The following is a 23,854-nucleotide window of genomic DNA, read 5'->3' as shown; positions in this document are numbered from 1 at the left end:
TGTGGCGTGTTATTTTCTTGAACATTATTTAAAATAGTACAATGTTTAGAAACAGCCTGTGTGCCCAATCAAAGGAATATATCTAAATAAATTAAAGAGTAATCTTATAATGAAATAGATTCAACCATCAGTATAACGAAATTCTCAGATTGTAAGGTCTTTATGAAATGAAAGCTTGAGAAAGCCAAATTCAAAATTGAAAATACAGTGTAGTTTATAACCAGGTTAAAAAAAAAAATGATGCCAGTAAAAGAAGTCGTTTTTGAGTGGTGACTTTGTTTTTTTCTGCTTTGAAGTAGTTTCCAGTTTTTTAAATAATTAGCATGTAATAGCTTTATAATTCGTTATTTCAGTCAAAACTCTTTTGAGCACTTACTGTATGCCAGGCACTGTATTAGGGTAATAACTGCACTAGGGTCATAGCAGTAAAAATGAGAGACAGAGTCCCTGTTTTATAGTGTAATGGAAGAAAGAGATAATCATTATTTAGTCAACTGATCATGCTATTAGGGGCACGAGCAGGTTGCTGAGGTAGTCATTAGGGGAGGTTACTTACAAGGTGGTAAGGAAAGACATCTGAGGCGGTGACACAGGAACCAGAGGGATGACAATGAGCCTGATGTGCAGAGTCATGGAACAGCATTTCAGGAAGGTGGAACAGCAAATTGTTAAAGAGGTGGCTAGGAATAACTCTGGTTGTTTGTATAATGGGACAATAATTAAGGCATATTTAAATTTTCTTCTCCGAGCTAATATTCCTTTTTCATTTGTCATAGAATCTGGCCATAACCATGCAGTGGGTAGGATTCTGTAACCTAATGCCTTTCACATGTAAAATTTGCCCTGACCATGTTATTGAAGCTTTCAAGTTTGCAGGGACTTGTGCCAGATACCAAGGCAGGAAGGACGGCCCTTGAAAGTTGGCAGAAACACATCACTGTGCTTGAGTATCTGTTTGTCATCTGTTTGTGGGTTTAAGGATTTTCCAATAATATTTTTACCTATTAAAATATTAGCTGAGAACTGATTCTGGGACATGAGGTTATGGACCGAGCCTGTATGTAATTATAATGGTCAACATTTAGTGGATGGACAGCTTCCCAAATACCACCATGCACAGTCTCACCATTATCTGTATCTCCACTTTCTGAAAGAAGAAAAAATAGCTGCGTAGCCTGAGCTAAGTTTGAAGCTAGCTCTCACTGAATCCCACCCCCAGCTCTTTCTCCTCTAAGGAGAGGTGGCTCCGAGGCTACCTGTCTTGATTCAGTAGCAGGAAGTCCAGTATCTGGGTTTGATAAACTCTCCCAAGCAAACAGACTTTGGACTGAGTCAGACCCTGGATGTGGCCGTGGACCAGTCATCAGTCTCTGGGAAGTAAATAAGAGCATGCTCACAGCTTATAAATCTTTGTTGCATTTCCCAGTTGGGCTGGGCTGGTGGCGGGAACCCTTTGGGTTTTTCAGCCAGTACTGATGATGCCAGGAAAATACACCACACATCAGGAGGAAAAGTAGAGCCTGGTCCTTAGGTGCCCTTTTCAGAAGGGCTGGAGACAATACTGAATGTTTGAAACCTGTGAGTGTGAAAGGCCCCAGGGAAATGAGCCTCGGACCCAGATGGGTCAGGCCAGTGATGCCTTTGGAGAGAGAGCAGGGGCAGAGCGGGCTGGCTTGCCTCTGGGGCAGTTTCTGCTCTAGGCTTCCCCTCCCTGGTGGGCCCCCCGTGGTCCATGGTTCAGCCTTCCTACTCTCAGCAGCCTTACCCGGATGCCCTGAAATCAGAGGGGCTACCTTTAGGTCACCTTGGACCGAGTTCAGAGGTCCACAGGGCGAGGGCGAAGCTTCACCTTGGCCTGCTGTTCCCTTGGGCAACAGCAGTGACCCGAGGCCTGGAGCTTAAGGAGCCAGTCGGTGGCTCCGTGAGCCCCACTCAGCAGTGTTCCGCACACCCAGGGCTGGGGCAGGAATGAACTTGGCCCCCATCGCCAGTAGTCGCACATCTGTCAACCGCTGGGTTTGGAGGTGCCCACACCATCAGGCCCTTTCATTCTTCCTCTCCCATAGCCCGAGATGCCATGAAAGCTGAGCACGCACCTCAGAAGGCCAGTGGTCAGATCTTTAAATAAAATTCTGAGATCCCAGTGACCATGAATAGCACCCATGCCTCCCAAGGGAATTCCTGCATTGGCAAGTCTACTGTGGGTCTGTTTTCCTCCCACTGTTTTCATGGGAGAGAATCCCAGCCCCGGCCAGAACTGGACAACTAGGGACTAAAATGCCCAAGGAGGCTTTGACCAAACATTCAAAGGCATTGGAAGATGTCTTTGAGGCTATAACTGAGGTTCAGGGAGGACCATGACTCGCCAAAGTCACCAACTCATCAATGGCAGGATTGGGACTAGATGGAGGTGCCCATCCTTCTACTGTGATGCCAATTGTCTGGAATGAATTTCTGGGAACCTAAAAATATCACACCCTCCTTTCCACTTTACCGGGGAGTCTTTTCTCCCTTGCACCATGGAAAGTGCTCGGAACTGAGTAAGAGCTGCTAGCAGCCTTCTCACGCAAGGATCTGTGGTTTCAGTTTTACCTCCCTTGGTAGGTCTAGAAAAGCCTTGGGGGTTGGAATCAGTCTTCCATGACCTAGTGCTTCCCAGTCCTCCTTCCATCATGGACAGTAGAAAATGATGTTTGCAAAACTCCCTGGGGAGATACAGATTTCCCCCGCGAGAAGCTTAGAACCTAGATCGAAGTGTCACAGAATGGAACAAGTTCAGTTCCCATCAGCAAGGTCCACATGCATACAATTGAGTGATTTATATTCTTTCTCTCTTTATAGAGATATATGTCTCTATCTCTATATAGATATATATATAGAGAGAGTGTGTGTAGTGGGATGCAATGAGGACATTTATTCATTTATGTATGAGTGGTAATTAAAATATCATTAATTATCTTCAAAATTTATTTTAAAAATTACTCAACTCCTAGACCCATGACGCCTTTTCCAACCATAACAGTAAAGGATGTTTGTAATGGACATTGATAAAAAAAGCCCTGAGGACAATGCAGCAGGCTGCTCATAGCTGAGCGGACTGGCTGCCTCCAGGCCTGAGAAGACGGACATCCCCCCAACACGTGAAATCAGTTCTTGTTGCCTGTTGGAGGGCTCTGCCATAGTCAAATGAGAATGGGTGTAAAACATTTATGGAGGTTGATTTAATGCAGGACCAACGTGTATGGTTGATAGGTTAATGTGTATCATATCAAAGAGGGAGACATAATATGCAGAATTTTTGAACTTTATTTGACCAAAAAACCCCCTTTTGTCCCCATGCGAGCATCATGAGATGAGCATTATGTAGACCTCACCTTGGCAGTGCTTTCTAGTGCATTTATCTGAAGATTTACCTTTATCTCTCTGTAACTGAACTTAATCGGTAAACTTCCCTTTCTGTGATGGCACAGAATGGACCCAAGGCGGCGCAGTCTCTCCTGATTTTAATCATGGTCGATTCAAGAGTTAAGCCCTGGCCTTTGAAGACCCTGTCCTCTTCTTCCGCCATCTGTGGAGTCTTTCTGAAACATGATCTGTGTCCTAAATTTACCTGGGCTTCCTGTAACCCAGCATCTCCCCGTGAAAATTCAGTCTTTTCTCACCTCCATTATGTCCTGCAGCTCTTATGGATTTGGTATAGGATACACAAAATAACCTAGTCAGCTGGGCCTGGGAGAGAATCAGAAAAGAAAATGCATTAACTTCAGGGATCATTAAAGCCAGTTCCTGATCTTACCAGAACAGGGAGTCAGAACAGACTTGGGATAGGACTTCACAAGGATCACAATGAACCCAGCACCTACTTTCCTGCTTCTCCGTTTGTTGCTCATTTTTAAGTCACTGAACTTGTTTTTATTTCAACCTGCATCCCTTCCTTCATTAAGTGCTTTATTCCATGACAGGTCCTGGATACAAAGATGAAAAGATGGAACCCTTGCATTTGAGGGGCTTTGACTGTCCAGGAGAGAGTCAGACTCACAGTGGGATAAACTTGACAATAGAATTGGGGAAAGATTACATGGCTCTTTCTGGAGGAACCAGGGAAGGCTTCACAGAGGAGGTGACCCTTGAACCCAGGCCTGGAGAATAAGTAGAATTTCGTCAGTTGGATAAGGATGTGGCGGGTAGTTGGTGGAGATTTTCTAAGCAGAAGGAACTACACGTGCAAAGGCATAGATATTTGAGGGAGCCCATTGTGGTTATGAAGGAGTAGTTCAATCAGGAAAGCTCAAGTTCAGGTGAGGAACAGTCATAAAGATTCATTTACTGTATGTTTACTGTATGTCAGGTGCTATGTCAGATGCTTTTACATCTGTTATCTGATTTTAATCCTCCAAGCAAGTCGATGGTGGAGGCATTATTACCCCCGTTGTGTAAATGAGGAGAGTGAACGAAGGCAGCTTCATTGATGCAGGCGAGGGGGCCCTGCCATAGGATGAAGGAGCAGCCAGGAGGCAATCCCAGTTTTGCCTGGTTCTGAAGCCCAGGCTCCTACCCAGGATGCCAGACAGCCTTGGCTTGTCTGGGGAGGGTGGGGGGAAGGGAGCAGGAAGGGAGGGTTGGGGGAGCCCGTGAGCCAGTGCTGCCCAGGATGCCAGACAGCCTTGGCTTGTCTGGGGAGGGTGGGGGGAAGGGAGCAGGAAGGGAGGGTTGGGGAGCCCTTGGCCCAGTACTGCCCAGGATGCCAGACAGCCTTGGCTTGTCTGGGGAGGGTGGGGGGAAGGGAGCAGGAAGGGAGGGTTGGGGAGCCCTTGGCCCAGTGCTGCCCAGTGGGGAGGGTGCTCCTGCCCCAGCTCTGTCCCCTGACCCCCCGCCTGCCTGCTCCCACCTCCACTTGCCCATTCTCCGCGCCCCTCGCCTTCAGCCACAGCCTGTCTGGGGCATCTGCTTTCCCTTCTGCTGGGTTCCTGGCACAGGGAGACAACGCTTTTGACTTTGGGTGGAGCAGAGGAAGGACCAGATGCCAAGTCAAATACAGTCATAGGAACCTCAGGTTGTTTCTCCAGAGAGTCCGCAGAAGAACCACCCTGTTGTCGCTTCTGTGGCTTGGGAGTTTTCTCAGTAGTGCTGGGTGTCATCCAAACTGTTACTGTCGAATCATTTAGGAAACCATTCTGCTTTGACTTGACTCTGCTGCTCGCCTCCTCATCCCTCTGTCTCTAAGAGGCTTAAAACAGTGGTGGAACGAAGAGACAGGGTGAGAGAGAACTGGCAAGAACTTGGGTTGAGGCCTGTGGGCTCACCATCAACCCTCCACGAGTTCCTGCATCACACGGAGAATGAAGGAGTCTTGGCCTCTGGCCGTGACTGGGTCAGAAGGCACCATGCAGTCTAAGCTTCTCAGAACTGACAGATTGTGTGACCAGCGACCCACTTCAGAGTGCCTCTCACCCTGAGAGTGGCTGCTTCTGGGCAGTGCACATGGGTAGGTTCCAGAAAGCGTATCTTTCCAGTGTCGCTGGGGAAGCACTTTAGAAACAGTGGGATAACCATTTTGGAAAGAGCTCTTTTGTGAACTTCCATCTGGAGGTTTGAAATTGGCAGCAGTCTGCTGAGAGTCAAAGGCTCCTTGACAAGAATCACTGAGAACTTGAGCTGCGACCTGGCAGCCCAAAGCAGTGATTGCACATCGGTGTTCAAAAATGGTGTGAAAAGGGTGAAGGGTGGGCAGTGAGGCTCTTGGCAAACTCTGGGACCCGATGCTTTTTCCATCCTTTGCCCTCCTCCATTCTTTATTGGCTGTTTTCCCTCCAAACTCATCCAGTTGTCAGCTGTTGCCTTTGCATCTCCGTTTGCCTTGAGCTTCTCTCAAGATGAGGGTTCCAGAATTTTCTCCTACAAGGGGCTAGGTACTAAACATTTTAGACTTTTTGGACCACACAGTCTATGTCGCAACTACTCTGCCATTGTAGTGGGAAAGGAGCCACAGACCATATGTAAACAAAGGAACGTGGCAGTGTTCCAATAAAACTTCATTAGCAAAAACAGGTGGTGGGCCGGATCGGGTCCACAAGCCATAGTTTGCTGGCCTCTGTTCTAGATTTTAATTCTCTTCTTTTTTTTTCCTTTCTCTTTTTTGAATCTCAAGAACAGGAGCGAAGTGTTAAAAAGGCAAGCTGTTGGTCAGTGTTACCACTTTGGGACTTGCCTCATTTTTAACATTTCAGAAAGTACATTTTGCCTTGTCTGTATAGGGTTATTTAAATTGAAAGCAGCTGTGAAGGCAAGAATCCTCTCAGGGAGCTTTTGATATGTCTGCTGCCATGAAATAGTAATTTTTAATGCACTGTCTTTTTGTTAAGTAGATACAGAGCTTAGTGGTATATTGCGGAATAATTCAGGGAGAACCTTCTGCACCGTACGGTGCCAGGCATGGTATAATAAATGCTTCTTGCTGGAATGAATGAACATATGGAAGTGTAAACCATTTAGAAATGATTTCTTTAATCATTTAGAGGTGATTCTGTATTGTATATGGATTCTATATGGTAACATGGCTTCAATTCCTTATCCCTTCAAGATCTTGATTGCGAAACTTTCCCACAGCACCTGAGATTCCTGGGGACAGCAGAGAACACATGGGAAGGTTTTAGGTAGAGCACAGGTGAGAAACTCTCATGGGTTTGTCTTGTCATTGGAGGCTGGTGACAACCCGAAAGGCCACCCTAAGATCATTCAGCCCCACAGATGCAAAAACGCACATCTTGGCATCCTTCCCTGTCGGCCTGTGGTTATAAGGATGGAGGAGGATTAACAACTAGTGATGAGTTTTGCAGTTCATGGCAGCTGGGCAGAACCACCTGACTCCCCCTCCCCCAGCTTCCATCGAAATGCTCAATGGAAATGTACAAGTGTCCAGAAAATAATCATGATAAAATAGCAAAGGGAAAAAGTTACATCAGAAAGTCTAATAATGGCATGAGTCCAACTTTGTTTAAATATTTACGTATACCAATAGAAACAATCCTAGGAAGAGATGTATTAAAATGTCAACAGTGGCTATCTCAGTGCAACAGAATTACAGATGATCTTAATTGTCTTTTTTTTGGTCTCAATTTGAAAAAGTTTTTCTACAATAAAATGTTGCTTTTATAGTTTAAAAAGACGTTACTTTAAAAAGAAGGCAAAGAATGGGTATCCCAGCCTACCTTTTGTCTGAGAATAAAAGGGCAGGCTCCCCTATGACAGCCTTCCTGTCCACCCTGAAGCAGTGGAGCTTTCTAGAGAAAAGCGACTCAGCCACAGGTAGATGCTGGGGGCTTAGACATCTGACAGGCAAGGGCTTTCTCCTCTGTAGCCAATCAGAGCTGGTGTGATGTGGTCCTGAGGATGGGGCTGCCCATTAGGAATCATTTGCTTGGGGGTTGCCCCAAATGATCATTTGCTTCTCTTTGGTTTTTCTTCAAAGAACACGTGGCAATATGTGTTTCCTCTTGGTCTGGCCTTTCCCCCTCCTCTTCTCAGCCTCTTATAAAGCACACAAAATTAAATGAGCAAGTGTGTTGACCTTTTATATGTATATTTTAAAAGCAGTTTCTAAAGAGATTGCTTTCATTTGGAAAGCATTCCAGAGAAAGGATAGTTTCTTAAAGAAACATATATTTGAAAGCACAGGTCTTGCGTAGAAATTCATGCTTTCTCAAGAGGTGAAGGCCAGGATTCAGGAGGCCTGCTTGAGACACTTGTGACAATGGCTTCTTCATTTTATGGGGTTAGCCTCTTATTTCTAGGGCCTAAGCCCTCCCTATTTGCAGGCAGAGCCCACTTTCCACAGAGATAAAGACCTTCTGCTTGGTAAGGGGTCCTGGGTCACAGCTTTGCTATTGGTGACATTGGACAAGAGTCCTTCTATGTCTTTCTGCTCCAGCTCAAACCCTACCCATGTCAAAGAGAGGCTAAGGGATTGAGAGTGACTTATTCACCAAGGAACTCCAGTCATCCCATTCATCCCATGTTAATAACTACCCCCCACCCCCGCCCCACACACACAGACACACTTTCCAGCTGTCCCTTTGCTCCATCTTGGTTTCTTCAGGCCATTGTCAAGGTGGTCTTCCTCTTGCTCTAGCCCCCTAGAGTAGGGAACAGCTGGCCCCTGGGTCTGAGGGATGCCTGCGAAGAGTGTTGATGTCTTAGATGTGCACCAACGTTCCACCAAGAGCACAGAGCTTGTTGCATCCCACCATGTTTGCTCTCATTTATTATTTTAAAATGCAGCGTGTGAAGAACGTCATAAAATGTAACTCAGCCTTCTCTTTGATGTTATGTTCCAACCCACAATTGGATTCTGTCCTTTCAAAATGAACAGCCGGCCATATTAAAACCCAGTCCTCCTTTTTAACTTTTCATTTTATATTGGAGTCTAGTTGATTAACAATGTTGGGTTAGTTTCAGGTGTACAGCAAAGTGATTCAGTTATACATATACATGTATCTTAGGTTGTTACGTAATATCGAGCAGAGCTCCCCGTGCAATACCTTGTTGGTTATCCATTTTATTTTTTATTTATTTATTTTTTGGTTGGAAAGTATTACTTTTATTTTCACTTTAATATTTTAACATTTTCTTTTAATTGCAATTAGACAAGAGTGAAATTTTCTTCATATTGTTTTAACAGCCGGATGTATTTTACTTTTAAAGTCTATGAACTAGTTAGGGGACAGTATTTTAATTATCTGGTATATTAAATTTCAAAGTTTAACATTTAGCAAAATTTTGCTCCACAAAGTCACTTTTTAGAATGACAGGAAATATATACAACTTAGAATCCATATTCAGACAAATGCCCCTTTCCCTTTCTCAAAATAAAAGCTTTAAAAAGTGCAGTATAAAAGTTTTAGATATGAAGGCACTGCATAACTCTGCATTATATGGCTAATGTCTTGCTTAGCAGCAAGAGTAATGAGAATATTCTACATTTAATTTACTGGAGCATAAGAAACTTTTTGAGGAAGGACCTAGCTCTCATCAAAGAAAAAGAACTTTTTGGCCCATTTAGTTAATGCATTCCTTTCCAAGACTGCTTTTAAAAAACTTACCTGGAAAAGCTATCTAACATATGTCCACCACAAATATGCCTAATCTTATTGTGCATGAGTGTCAGGGGATATGGAGAAGAGTACTACATGTGAAAATACATATAGTTCCAAAATAGTAACTTATCTATTATGATAAAGCTAAATATATCTTTCCAAATCCAGTTTTTATATAAATGCTGCCAACAACAGATGACCTAGCAAAAGTTTTAAAGAGTTAAGTTCATAGTATTATACATCTAACGAACGGAACGGAGTCATTATACTCTCCTGTTCTTAAACTTAGGGAGTTTGTATCTGCTCTTGACCTGCTGAATTCACTGGGTAATAATGATGTATGATTCAAGGAGTGTTCTGATGTCCTGAACTGTTATAAAAACAAAAATCATAGCCAGAGGACCTTATAAACAATTAACCACATTTGTTGTCTTAGAAACCAAACTGAGTGCTGTCTAACATTATATGAACTGAACAGTAGCCATAAGAGGCTTCAAGGTGGCCTGGAAAATCAGATCCTAGAGTTCTTGGTAGCATACAGTTGACTTCAAATCCGTTCTTTAAGGGCATGCCATAAAAAGAATGAAAACTTGCCCATTAAATCAAACCAAGTTATGTGTTATCACAGGAAGACACATTTTAGTTGAAGTTAACTTTGTTCTTTCAAAGATTAGTAAAATAGTGGTCCAAAGATTATTGTCCAAGAGGCTGAGACATCTTTACAACCTGGTCTAATGATTCATTTTTCTTTATAAATGCTTTAATTACATATAGAGGAAAAGAAAATAATATGTATGTTTTAATCAGATTAGTTTCAGAACAAATAACACATTAGAGAAAAAAATTACTTAAAAATAGTTGTATTTATATTCCACAATTTGCTCAAATACTGGTTTTCTTATACACTTTCTACAGGATGTTTTTTAAACAAATTCTTCACATTGTATCTTGACTATGTACTTACGGAATTTCAGGGAAATAGTTCTGTGTGTTTTTATAGCTTAATTTGTACTATAGGGATGGCAGGTGGTCACATGCAGTCCATGTGGGATTCTAACATGACATTTAGTGAGTTTTCTGATGTGGACCATCCCTTTGATGCTGAAGGTAATGCATCTGTTGAAAGAAGTGATTGTAGATTTGGATTACTGCTCTCTGCGTCTTCCAGTTTTTCTGTGTTATCTTCCCAATTAATGTGGAATCTAGTGACTCTGGGATTGGATGCCAAAATGTTCCTTTGAAGCTTAGAAAAGTCTGGTTCTACTGGCGGATTTTCCCTTAATTCTGTCTCAGTATATTCATTATTTACATAATAACCAACTCTAATAAATTCTTGACCTCGATAGGTGCATGTAATTAGCACAACTGTTACACCTACTGCATCTGCATCTGGAATGAGTCCCGGATTAGGTGCATCAGCCTGAAATACAAACATACGCCTTCCTGCAGGAACAGGGCCCACTAAACCAGAGTCTAAAGCTTGATCGTATTCTTCACTTTCTGCGGAGCCCACATAGATAATTTTCCATTCCAGGTCTTCAGACAGGTCCTCGATGCACTCGAAGGTGATCTCGAACTGGAATGGGTTGTAGAAAGGAGAAGGGTTATCCAGCACCACTACATTGTTCACCTGAACCTTTGCCATATTTTGAAAAAAACACAAACAATGGGAACGGGGGCTTGTTGCGGCACAGTAAAGTCCAGCGCGCGGCCGCTCGGGAGAGCGCAGACCCCCGCCCCGGCGCCGGCCCGACGTCGTGCAGCGGTGACTTGAGAAACTTTTTTTTCCTCTTTTTATTTACACGGGAACACTCCACAGTGTTTTGCAGCTTTCCTATTTCCGGTTATCCATTTTAAATACAGCAGTGTGTACATGTCGATCCCCCCCAAAACCCAGTCCTCTTCTTTTAATAGATTTTGCTTGGATTCTTTTATCTTGTTCTTGGTTCAAGGATCTGTCATAACTTAGAGAACGATCATGACTTAGTGAGAGTGGCTATAAAGTGCTGAGCCTAGTATGTGGCCATATTAAACTGTCAGAAAGTTATATAGATGATATCTGGTCATATACTATATAAATAATGAGTTCTCTAGAGTCTCCTGTGGCACCTTCTCGTCGAGGGGCTCGTTTTGGCCAGAAGAGGGCAGTGTGGCACATGTTCCCTCCCCCCAACCCCCTTAACAGTGGCAAAAGCTCTTTGTTAAATGACAGGTACTTTTGGAACACTTAACTTGATTCAGATGTTTTAGTGTATGCCTAAGATGGCCAGGGCAACAAGGCTACAAAGACCATGGTGAAATAGGCCTTCGGTAGTTTGCGATGTGACGAGGGCAGTGCACGTACCCCCGGGGCTGTGTGGTGCTTGGTGTGTGCTGTATGACTAGCTCTGCGTGCTATGGAGATGGGGGAGTAGGAAACGTTATGTGTAATTGGAGAGACACCTATGGAAAGTGTCGTGGGGGTGGACCTGCAGAATGGTTCTAGGACTGCCAGACAGAGCTGGGGTCGACCAGCCCTCCAGGAGGAAGGAAGGGCACACAGAGGCCCAGAGATGGGAAAGAACAAGACATACTGGGGGACAACTAGAGCCAGGATGCTTTGGGCATAAAGTGTGTGAACAGAAGGATGATAAGTAAGGCTGGAGATGCAGGCTGGGTCCAGTCACAAAGGTCTTAAGGGTTTTAAGAGATTGAACTCTATACCATAATAATGACCAACATTTAGTGGACATTTACTATGTACCAGGAGGTCTTAGTCTGTTTGGGCTGCCGTAACAAAATTCCACTTACTGGGGGACTTATATAAACAACAGAAATTTTTTTCTCAAGGTTCTAGAGGCTGGAAGTCCAAGGTCAGGGAGCTGGCATGGACAGGTGAGGGCCCTCTGCCAGGTCACAGACTTCTTCTTGTATCTTCACATGGCAGAGGGGGCAAGGGAGCTCTCAGGCCTCCTTTCTAAGGACATTAATCCCATTCATGAGAGCTCTGCCCTCAAGGCCTAATCCCCCACCAAAGTTTCTATCATAAATGGATGTTGAATTTTGTCAAATGCTTTTTCTGCATTTATTGATAGGATTTTTATCCTTCATTTTATTAATGTGGTGTAGCACATTAACTGATTTGCAGATGTTGAACCATCTTTGCACCCCGGAAATAAATGCCACTTGATTATGGTATATGGTTCTATTAATATATTGTTGGAAAGAGTTTGCTAATGTTTTGTTGAGGATCTTTGCATCTGTATTCATCAGGGGTACTGGCTTGTGGTTTATGTGGTGTCCTTGTCTGGTTTCGGTATTAAGGTAATACTGCCCTTGTAAAATGAGTTTGGAAGTGTTCTCTCTTCTATTTTTTGGAAGAGTTTGAGAAGGATTGGTATTAATTTTTCTTTAAACGTTTGGTAGAATTCACCACTGAAGCCATCTGGTCCTGGACTTCTGTTTCTTGGGAAGTTTTTGATTACTGATTCAATCTCTTTACTTACTGATTCAATCTCTTTACTAGTACTTGGTCTGTTCAGATTTTCTATTTATTTTCTGATTTAGTGTGGGTAGGTTGTATGTTTCTAGGAATTTATCCATTTCTTCAAATTGTCCAGTTTGGTGGTGTATAATTGTTCATAGTCTCTTATGATCTGCTGTAATAGGTGTAATACCTCCTTTCATTTCTGATTTTATTTATTATGTCTCTTTTCTTCTTGCCGAATCTAGCCGAGGATTACTGTTTTTTTCAGAAAACCAGCTTTTAGTCCTTCTACTAAATTTGGGCTTTATTTTTTCTTTTTCTAGGTCCTTGAGGTGTAAAGTTAGGTTGTTTGAGATCTTTCTTGTTTCATCATGTAGGCATTTATCACTATGAACTTCCCTCTTACAACTGATGTTATTGCATCCCACAAGTTATGTTTTATTTCTTGATTTTCTCTTTTGACCCTTTTGTTGTTCAGGAGCATGTTTAATCTCCACGTATTTTTGAATCTTCCAGTTTTATTCTATAATTGATTTCTACTTTTATACCATTGTGGTCAGAAAAGCTGCTTGATAAGATTTCAGCGTTCTAATTTATTAAGACTTGTTTTGGAACCGAACATATTATCTATCCTGGAGAATGTTTCCTGTGCGTATGAGAAGAATCCGTGTTCTGTTGCTTTTAGATTGAATGTTCTGTAAATGTTAAGTCTATCTGGTCTAACATATAGTTTAAGTCTAATGTTTCCTTATTTTTCGGTCTGTATGATCTATTTATTATTGATGGGGGATACTGAAGTCCCCTACTATTATTGTATTGCTGTCTATTTCTCCTTTTAGGTCTGGTAATATTTGCTTTATATATTTAGATGCTCCTATGTTGAGTGCATAAATATTTACAAATGTTATATCCTCTTGATGAATTGATCCCTTTATCATTATAATAATGACCTTTGTTTCTTATTATAGTTTGTCTTACAGTATAAGTACATCTACCCCAGCTTGCTTTTGGTTTCCATTTGCATGGAATATCATTTTCCATCCCTTTACTTTCAGTCTCTGTGTGTCCTTAAAGCTGAAGTGAGTCTCTTTTAGGCAGCATATAGATGGATCATATTGTATATCCATTCAGCCACTCTGTCTTTATTTATTTACTTATTTATTTTTGGCTGTGTTGGGTCTTCATTGCTGCACGTGGGCTTTTTCTAGCTGCAGCGAGCGGGGGCTACTCTTCGTTGTGGTGCATGGGCTTCTCATCGCGGTGGCTTCTCTTGTGGAGCGTGGGCTCTAGGTGTGCGGGCTTCAGTAGTTGTGGCACGCAAGCTTCAGTAGTTGCGGCACATGGTCTTAGTTGCTCCGCGGCATGTGGGATCTTCCTGGACCAGGGCTCGAACCCGTGTCCCCTGCATTGGCAGGCAGATTCTTAACCACTGTGCCACCAGGGAAGTCCCGCCACTCTGTCTTTTGATTGGAGATAGTCCATTTACATTTAATGTAATTACTTATAGGTATGTACTTATTACCATTTTGTTAATTTCTTTCTGGTTGTTTTGTAATTCCTCTGTTCCTTTCTCTTCTCTTGCTCTGTGTTGTTTGTTTGATGATTTTCTGTAGTGGTAGAGTCCTTTCTCTTTATATTTTGTTTATCTACTATAGGTTTTTGCTTTGTAGTTACCATGAGGTTTATGTAAAACAACTTGTAACAGTCCATTTTAAGTTAATAACTTATTTTCCAATGCTTTTGATGTCACAAATACATCTTTTTATCTTGTGTATCCAGTAACAAATTATATAGTTATTTTTCTACTTTTATCTTTTAACCTTCATACTGGTTTTACAAGTGATTAACCCACTGCCTTTATGACATTATTCTGAATTTTACTATATATTTACCTTTACCAGTGAGATTCATACTTTTTAATGTTTTCTTATTACTAATTAGCACCTTCTCTATTCAGCTTGAATAACTCCCTTTAACATTTCTTGTAAGGCTGGTCTAGTGATGAAATTCTTTTGCTTTTGCTTGTCTAGAAAATTCTTTCTCTCTCCTTCAGTTCTGAAGGACCGTTTTCCAGGGTAGAGTATTCTTAGTTGGCAGTTTTTTTTTTTTCCTTTCAGCTCTTTATATATCATGCCACTCCCTCTGACCTGCAAAGTTTCTGCTGAAAAATCTGCTGATAGTCTTGTAGGTTCCCCTTGTACATAACAAGTTATTTTTCTCTTGTTGCTTTTAAGAGTCTCTCCTTGTCTTTAACTGTTGATACTTGAATTACAATGTATCTTGGTGTGGGTCTCTTTGGGTTCATCTTATTTAATACTCTCTGGGTTTCCTGGATCTGGATCTAGGTTAGGGAAGTTTTCAGCCATTATTTCTTCAATTAAGTTTTCTGCCCCTTTCTCTCTTCCTCTTTAGGGACCCCTTTTGCTTGATGTTGTCTCGTAAGTCCCTTAGGCTATCTTCACTCTTCTTCATTCTCTTTTCTTTTTGCTGTTCTGATTGGATGAGTTCCACTGCTCTGTCTTTGAGTTCAGTGATCCTTTTTTTCTGCTTCATCCGGTCTGCTGTTGAACACCTCTATTGTGTTTTTCAGTTCAGTTATTGTATTCTTCAGCTCTGTCACTTCTATTTTGGTACTTTCTTATATTTTTGATCTCTGTTGAAATTCTCATTTTATGCATGCATTTTCCTCCTGAGCTCAGTGAGCATCTTTATCACCATTCTTTTGAGCTCTTTATTATCAGGCAAATTACTCATCTCCATTTCATTAAGGTCTTTTCCTGAGGTTTTATCTTATTCTTTCCTTTGGAAATATTCCTCTGTTTCTTCATTTTTCCTTGACAATCTATGGCTTATATGCGTTAGATGAAACAACTACCTCTCCCAGTCTTGAAGGAGTGGCTTTGTGTAGGAGATGAACCTTATCGCTCAACTCTGCCCTAGCTCTTGGATAGCTCTCAAACCTTTGTGATTGATTGTCCAAGAAGCCTACTTTATTCTTAGTGGCTCGCAGTAGTTGAGGGTGTGCCAAGACCTGTCGGGAGGATTTCAGTCAGCACCTAGATTCAGGCTGATTGGAAGCCAAGCCCTCATGTAGAGGCTTTTACAGTTTGCAAATACCTCTTTTAGGAGAAGACTGGGAGATGGGCATTTCTGTCTGCTCCCTCTGCCTCGAACCCTGTGGTAATAGCCAGTTAAGAACTATTTCTTTGTTTGCTACCATCCTGATGAACCCATGAACACAAGCCCCACTGGCCACCAGAGCCACGCCATCAAGGGATGTGTTCTCTGGGTGGCAGACACAAGAGCTAGGGTGTCAGATGTGTACACATAAGCCCCTTTCTCGGAAACACCACAACCTAGGGTGGAGCAGAGGGGAAGCATGACAGTGCCTCCCGAAGGCCATAGTCTTTGTCGAGTATTTCAGTTGGCCTTTAGTTGTGTGTTCAATGAGAAGCCTGCCGCTCAGGCCAAAGCTTTCAGATAAGCGAATCGGGTGCTTTTCAGTTGGCTGCCTCTGCACTGGGCCCTGGTGCTGGGTAGCTAGGTGAGTCTGTGTGAGCCCTTTAAGAACTGTTCTCAGTTCACTCATAGCCTGTGGGTCTCAGGGAGGCAAGCCCTGGTGGCTTTCAAACCTGGAAGTTTCAGGGGCTCGTCTCTCAGGTGCAGGTCTTAAAAGTTGGGGTGCCAGATGTGGGGTTCAACCCCTTTGCTCCTCAGGGATAAGCTCAGTTGTCAGTTCCCTCTTGATTGCAGGTTGCTGCACTGGGTTTAAGATGAGATTGTCTCAGCCTCTCCTACCTGCTTCAATGTGCGTTTTTTTCTCGGTTGCCTGGTATGTAGGGGTCACTCATAGTTTTGGGGTTTCTTTCAGGGGAAGATGTTCTGTATGTAGCTGTAGATTCGGTATGTCCATGGTGGGAGGTGAGCTCAGAATCCTCTTATGTCACCATCTTGAACTGGAACCATATTTCTTGTCTTTTTGATGACAGGTGTGAGTGATACCTCACTGTGGGTTTTGTTTGGTTGGTTTTTTCAGGCAAGGCTTTATTGGGGCCCCTGCTGCAGCAGGGGGGAGCGAGAACAAACAACAGGTTCCCGTGCTTGCCCACCCCCTGAGAGGGGGCGAGCTTGTTCCTTATATGGGGTGAGGGTAGGGGTGTGTCCAGGGGTTGGGCCGAAGGGGTAGCTTAGGTGTTTTGCCCACCCCTTAGGTGGTGTTGTGTGCAGGGGGCATGCACAAGTACCCTGCTTTTGCTCCAGACCCCCTGCTTTTGCTCCAGGCTCCTCAAAATGGCAGTTGGGTTTTTTTGGTCTCTTTGTATCTTTTGTCTAGAATTTTCCCCAACTGAGCATGCACGCGGTAATTTTTAGTCCCATACAGTTTCTTTTAGTTTATTGCTTGAGGAGAGGTGTGTCCAGGTGCAAGCATTGCAGCACCGCAGTACAGGGTCCCAGGTCCCAGCCTGTCTCATTCCCCCCTGAGAGACTCTACACATTTATTAAGGGGTAAGAGGCTGAAGGTCTCTTCTTGTGAAACTTCCTCCTGCTGTACAGGGGCCACAGACCCTACCCTACCCTAGAGGAGAAGTCCCTCGCTGAATGTTCCAAGGACCTGTAGGGACCTGGGCCACTTTCTGCTGGAATGGGCTGAATTTCTTGAGCCATCATGAGCCTTACTTCAAACTGTTGGAGCCTAAAAGACACAAACTTAACCAAAAGGTTAAACAAACAAAGGCTAAAAAGGAGAACAACAATCGCCATTAAAGGGCCTAGAAAGGGAAGGAACCAGGCTAACTTTGGGCTTCCTTGACTGTTGACCAGACAAGGAAGGCGATATCACCCCTGCCAAAATTATGAAGCCACGCTGCCTGAGCTTATATTTCCTGAATATTAACTTTTACCTGTCCTGTTGCATTGATCCAAGTGCAGCGGGAAGTATTAGGTATCGCACAAACTCTGCCTTGCTCTGCCAGAAGGTACTCAAGGGCCAGACGATTGTCAAGAACCACATCAGCCAAGGAAACAAGAGAGGTCCCAAGTCCCATTAAGGCTTCAAATAGGAGCCAACTCACTACATCATTTTACTTACGTGTTGATGGTACCTGTCTTTGGAATAGGTATCTCAGAGCTTCCGCTGGCTCACAGGTGCATTGTTCTTCTGTTGTGACCCGTGGGGTTTCTGGAAGTAAAAGCTTTAGTCTGGACAGATGTACCCAACAGATACCCCTTGCAGTTTGACAGCAGTGGTGGTGGTTAAAATTACTTCATAGTTGTCCTTCCATTTTGGCAATAGTTGGTCTTTGGGGGATCCCTCTTTCCAGGTGTTGCGAAGAACTTGGGTCCCCAGGGTTTATTTGTGAAGGAACTGCTCCTTCCTCTGTATTTTCAGTGGGAGCTGGCAGTGCCTTGTAAGCATAGTCCTGGATTGCTTTCTGAACTTGTCCTAGAATAATATATCTCAGGGTCTGGTTCACTTCCTCATCCAGTAGAATGTCAGTAGTAAGAAAAGGCCTCCCGTAGGTCATTTCAAGTGGACTAAGTTTCAGACCACTCCTGGGGGCTACACGGACCCTGAGGAGTACAGTAAGAGGCAGGGTGGTCCAGGGTGCATGAGTCTCTGCGCGGAGCTTTGCTAAGGTTTTCTTGAAAGGATGGTTCATTTTCTCTACCTTCCCTGAAGACTGGGGGTGCCAAGAGGTGTGTAGCTTGTAGTCTAGCCCTAGGGCTGTTGTGAGCCCCTGTGTGGTTTTGGCTATAAAAGAGGGCCCGTTATCGCTCTGCAGGGACTTTGGAAGTCCAAACCAAGGAATTATTTCTTTCAAAAGGGACTTACAGACTTCCATGGCATTTTCAGATCGGGTGGGGAAGGCTTTAACCCATCCTGTGAAAGTATCAACAAACACCAGAAGGTATTTATATCCTGATCGTGGGGGCATTTGGGTGAAATCTAACTGCCAGTCTTCCCCCGGGTATGTCCCTTGGCGTTGAATTGGCCTGAGTAACGAAGGGGGCATTGGATGGGCCTGTGGGTTATTACAGGCGAGGCAAGCGTTACTTGTTTTATTGTTCTCTTAAGCCCCTTTCCTGAAAAAGCCTTTTGCATCAAGTCCCATAGTACATCCTTCCCGTAGTGGGTGGCGTCATGTAAGCTCTTGGTGAGTTTCCATTGTTGGGCTTCAGGGATTAGAACCTTATCCTCCTTTTTATACCAGCCTGTGCTTCCCTTCTCATAGCTCCGTTTCTCAGCATTTTCTTATTCCTGTGGGGAAAACTGGGGAAGGCTAGGGAGTTCGGGGGGGGCCAATCACTAGAGCCTTAACTTGTTCAGGTTCCTGCAATTCAGCTGCCTGTTTTGCAATTCGATCAGCTTTGCTGTTCCCTTGGCTCACAAAAGATCACAAAAGATCCATCCCTCTGATGGCCCCTGCAGTGGATTACTGCTACCTGGGTAGGAAGCTACACTGCTTCTAACAGACCAGAATCAAATCTTTATGTTTTATGGGGGAACTTCTAGTGGTTAACATGCCTCTTTCTTTCCATATGGCAACATGAGCATGTAGCACGTGGAACCCATATTTAGAGTCAGTGAAAATATTTAATTTCTTATCCTTCCCTAATTGCAAAGCTCTCATTAATGCTCGTAAGTCTTGCACAAACTGACACTCCCCGTTAGGCTTCTGTACGGGGAGGATGGGGGTGCTACAAGGGGATTGGCAGGGCCTAATGAGTCCGTGTTTCAGGAATCTGCTGAGCAGCAGTTGGATTCCTCTCAGGGCCTCAGGCTTTAAAGGATATTGTCTCTTCCAGGGGTATTTTTCCCCAGGCTTAACCTTATTTTTATTGGGGGAACACGTTTTGCCCTTCCTGGCACCGAGGTATCCCAAACTGCAGGATCTACCTGTTCTGTAATTTCTCGGGGGATGTCTGTCTTGGGGCATATTTTGATGCCCAACAGGTGGGTCATCTGGGACTACTAATATATGCATTCTCCGTTCAGATTACCTTCTTGGACTTCACCCTGACCTAAGAATATACTAGCTCCTAACTTATTTAGCAAATCTCTCCCGAGGAAAGGGACAGGGCATTCTGTCATGTACAAAAAGGAGTGAGTAATAATAATGGACCCAATTCCACAGGCAAGAGGGGATGTAAATCGCCTTTCCTTTGGCTGTCCATCGACTCCCGTCACAGCACAGTCATGGCTGGAGAGGGGGCCAGTTGGCCAAGTCAGAGCAGAACAGGCGGCGCCAGCGTCTACAAGAAATTCAGTTCGCTTACCTGCCACATCAAGGGTGACCCGAGCAGGTGCTCGGGCCCCTTCAGCTGGTGCGCGGGAATCTCTCATCCGAGAGGTTTGCAAGGAACTGGGGCCGGTTGGGGCTGCCCCTTGGGCGCCCAGGACATTCCGCCTTCCAGTGCCCCCCTTTCCGACAAAAGGCACACTGGTTTGGGTCCAAGGGGCTTCTTAGTGGTCTGTCCAGCCTTCTCAGCCCTCCAGGGTCCCCTCAAGGTGGTGGGTGAATCAGAGCAGCCAGAAGCTGCGTTTTCTTTCTTAGCCTCTTATCCTTATCGGCCTCTTCTGTTAAGTCTCGGTTGTTACAGACCTTGAAGGCCTCCTCAGGGTGGACAGTGGGGCTTGGGGCCCAGCCGCAAGCTTCTGTAACTGTCTCCAGATATCAGGAGTAGCCTTGGTGATAAAATGCATGGCCAAGAGTGTCCTCCCTTCTGCGGACTCAGGGTCTGTATTGGTGTACTTCCTGAATGCCTCTGTCACCCGGCTCAGGAAGCCTGCTGGGCTTTCACCTTCTTCCTGTGTAGCCTCTCAGACCTTATCGTAATTTACTGGCTTCACCATACACCTTTTCATTCTTTCTGATAGACAAGTAATATAATGTCTCATCCTAGCCTGGCCTACACGATCTTTCACAGTCCCAGTGTGGGTCATGTTCTGGGATTGCGTCCCACCCACCTGATAAATTTGGCCGTGTGGATTGGTGGCCAGTCGGCCATCTGCGTGTTCCCTGGCCTTTCTCAGTTATGCGCTCCTTTTCATCTGGGGTGCAGCAGTGGGCCAGAATAAACATGATGTCCTGCCAGGTGAGAGAGAATGTCAACCCCAGCCTGATAAATTCATCCCTAAATTTGTCAGCATTCTCTGAGAACCTGCCAAACCTCTCCTTACGGGCTCCTAAGTCTCCCATTGAGAAGGGGCTGTGCGCTCTAATCATCCCTCCGTTGCCATTGCTACTTCCCGAAGGGGGGAAAGGTGGGGGCTGACTTTGAACCTGATCCTGGGAAAACTTTCTCTCGTAAGAGAACAGAGAAACCAAGGCCAGTCTTGCATCAACCTACTCTTAAAATCCATTTACCTAATTAAATTTAATCCAACCTTAGAAAATCCTGACCACATACAAAGTTCCTAATGTTCCTCTTCCGCAAACCTGCAACTTTCTGTAGCCATACTTTGTCCCTTATTCTTTCCCCATTCAGAAACAGCCAGCTCTAGGACAAAGTCATCCTTTTTCCTTTCAACAAAATATATTTCCATTCCTCATACCTTCTTTTCTTACGCATCCTACTTTCCTTAAGCAGCCATGAACTGTCTTTCACATTAGCATTCCATAAATTGGTAGCGAACATCTCAAGGTGGCACCAAACAGCTTAATTTCTCTCTCACAAGAAGACAAAAGTAGGTAAATTTAGACCTGTTTAGCAATTAATGTTCCAATAGTTTATCTTATTTGAAATGGCCTGAATATACAATTAATTTCTATCTTAATTACTTCTTTAGCTTCAAATTTACCAAAAATTGGAGAGACTGTTTTAGATGGACGTTTTTATTCCTATGTAGTTTAGCAAAGAGTTCTTATCCCTGTTACATTTACTTAAAAATTTAATCATATCAGGTTATTATCCCTGGTGACAGATTTTTATAACAGGAACAATATGCACTTACAGACCTCCAGTAACCCTAGATACAACGAAGGTACTGTACTTAATGTTGATGACTCTAAAGATGGGTCTGTATTAATTAATTAAACCCACAGCTTAAGCTAGACAAGTTAATTTCTATAGAAGCAGAGATCTCATAGTTTTCCCGTTTGAATTTAAAATGGCCTTTTTTTCCCCCTCAGTCTGGGGGACTACAGATGAATCAGGTAGTTCCTGAGAGCCCAGGCAGAAGAGTTACATTGCAAAGGCAGAGGAGAGAGATGCAAGCCCCTTGAGCTCAGGCAGAATAGTGACATTGCAAGTGCAGAGGAGAGAGAGATGCAAGCTCCTGTCTTTTCTTTCTGTTCTTTAAAATCCCACTAAGTAACCCAGGGCTGGAGTCTCAGGCAACGTGGGCTGTGTTTGTATGTACTCACTCACAATGTCGGCAGAGACTTGCAGGAACAGCTGGACAGACAAAAACTACGTCACAAAGATACCAATCGCAAAACTTAAAGACACAAACAAGAAGTTTTCAGGATTAAGGGGATGGGAGGGTAGGGGTAAGGACCAAGGGAGAGGTAAAGGGAGGAGGGACAGAAAAGACTGAAAAAGAAACGGAGAGATTGCCTTTTGAGCCCGGCCCCTGCGGCTGTCTATTCAGGTACCAATCTGCACGCTTCCAGAAAGGGCCAGTGAAGGAGGGAGCACACTGTCCACCGCCCAGCGGGGTGATCAAGCCCGGAAACCAGCCAGTTGTACGTCGTCTGTGGGTCCCCGACCCACAGGTGGGACTCTCACCCACGCATGCACCAGTATATAGCAATCTGCCGCTTCAGCTCGTTCCCAGCGGGACTTCTCTTGGCGGCAGGAAAATAAAGGTGAGACTATTGGGACGATCGGACTTACAGCCCACTACACGATATGAGGTTTGAACCTCTATCACTCTCATAAATCTCCAGTCAGGGAGAGCCCGCTGGACCAAGGTCTGCAAGGTGTGAAGGGAGCCTCTCCCACCTCTGCTTGTCACCCATCAAGGTGAGCCATTGCCGGCCAGAGAGAGCTGTAGCTTGCCCGACATCCACTCTCTTGGAAGGACAGGACAGAAGGAGGAGAGGACAGAGAGAGAAGTACAGAGATTTCAGGAGAGGGAAAGGGAAAAATGGTGAGGGACAAAGGGGAGGGGAGAAGCGTTGCCTGAATGAGTGTACTGAGGCCCCTCGGGGGCCAGAAAGGCAGACTTACCAAACGAGGTGATGCTGAAACAAGAGGTTCAGGTAGCCGCTTGTCACCCACGGGGAAGCTGCGTTCGGTGGTCCCGGAGGTGCCCAGATCCTCTCCCCAGAAGGGACAAGCCCCGCGTTAGGCACCACAAAATATGTTACCAACTAGGGTTCTTGGCCTCCTAAAATCAATAGAAATTGATCAGAGGCCGAATTCAGTCAAGGCTTTACTGGGACCCCTGCTGCAGCGGAGCGGGGGTAGGGGGTGGGGGCGTGTAGTGAGAACAAACAACAGGTTCCTTTGCTTGCCTGCTGCTCATTGTGGTTTTGAGTTGTATTTTCCTGATGATGTGTGATGTCTAGCACCTTCTCATATACTGGTTGGCCATTTGTATATCTTTGGAGAAATATCTGTTGAGGTTCTTTGCCTGAGAGGGGCTGGAGGAAGCTCACGACCACTGAACGGTCCACAGCCAGGACTGATGTTTCTTTTTTTTTATGCTTTAAAATGAACAATCATTTAATGTATTAACATTATCACTTATAAACATACAATTTGCATATACAGGGAAAAATAGGTTCTGTGGACACAATAGAATACTAGAGACAGGCAAGCAATCAGAAAGATAGGCATGCATAGATGCAATGGGTGGGCAAGACTCCTCCTGGGTCCCTTGGTGGATCCCAGTTCTCTTAAAGTCACTTTTGTTCATGGATCGATGCCATTTTTGTTGGGAGTGGGAAGAGGGATGTCTCATATGGCCATGATGCCAATGTCATTCCTCAACCTTCTTATAACAGTGTTAGTTGTTTTATGTGTGTGTGTGTGTGTGTATATATATAAATACATATTATAATTATAATTATACTATATATAATATATAAATATATATTTGCACATATGGGAGTGTTTCTATCAGATGAAGTCCCAGAATGACTAGATCAAAGGGTATATGCAATTTTCATTTTGACACAGATTGCTCTTTATAGAAGTTTACACTCTACCCACAGTATATGAGAATGCCTATTTCCCCAAATGCTGACTCTGATTTTACCAAAGGGTAAAATCAAAATTTCATTTTGTTAAAAAAAAGCAATCCATTGTGGATCTACGTTGCATTTATCTTATTAAGAGTAGGGCT

The 23,854-nt window shown here is 44.1% G+C and overlaps 1 protein-coding gene and 1 pseudogene across 3 annotated transcripts in view; one reads left to right on the top strand and one right to left on the bottom strand.

The window, feature by feature from the left end:
• LOC309655005 (coiled-coil domain-containing protein 3) overlaps window positions 1-23,854 on the top strand; it is a 104,143-nt gene that overhangs the window by 77,621 nt on the left and 2,668 nt on the right. The gene's annotated exons all lie outside the window — the stretch shown is intronic.
• Window positions 4,787-11,639, bottom strand: LOC309655082 (histone chaperone ASF1 pseudogene; annotated as a pseudogene). The gene has a single exon. The product of its transcript is annotated as a histone chaperone ASF1 pseudogene (transcript).

Source organism: Balaenoptera physalus (assembly GCF_965194825.1).
Source record: "Balaenoptera physalus genome assembly, chromosome: 2".
NCBI lineage: Eukaryota > Metazoa > Chordata > Mammalia > Artiodactyla > Balaenopteridae > Balaenoptera > Balaenoptera physalus.
The sequence above is the reverse complement of the archived record's forward strand: the minus strand, read 5'-3'. Positions and strand labels throughout refer to the sequence as shown.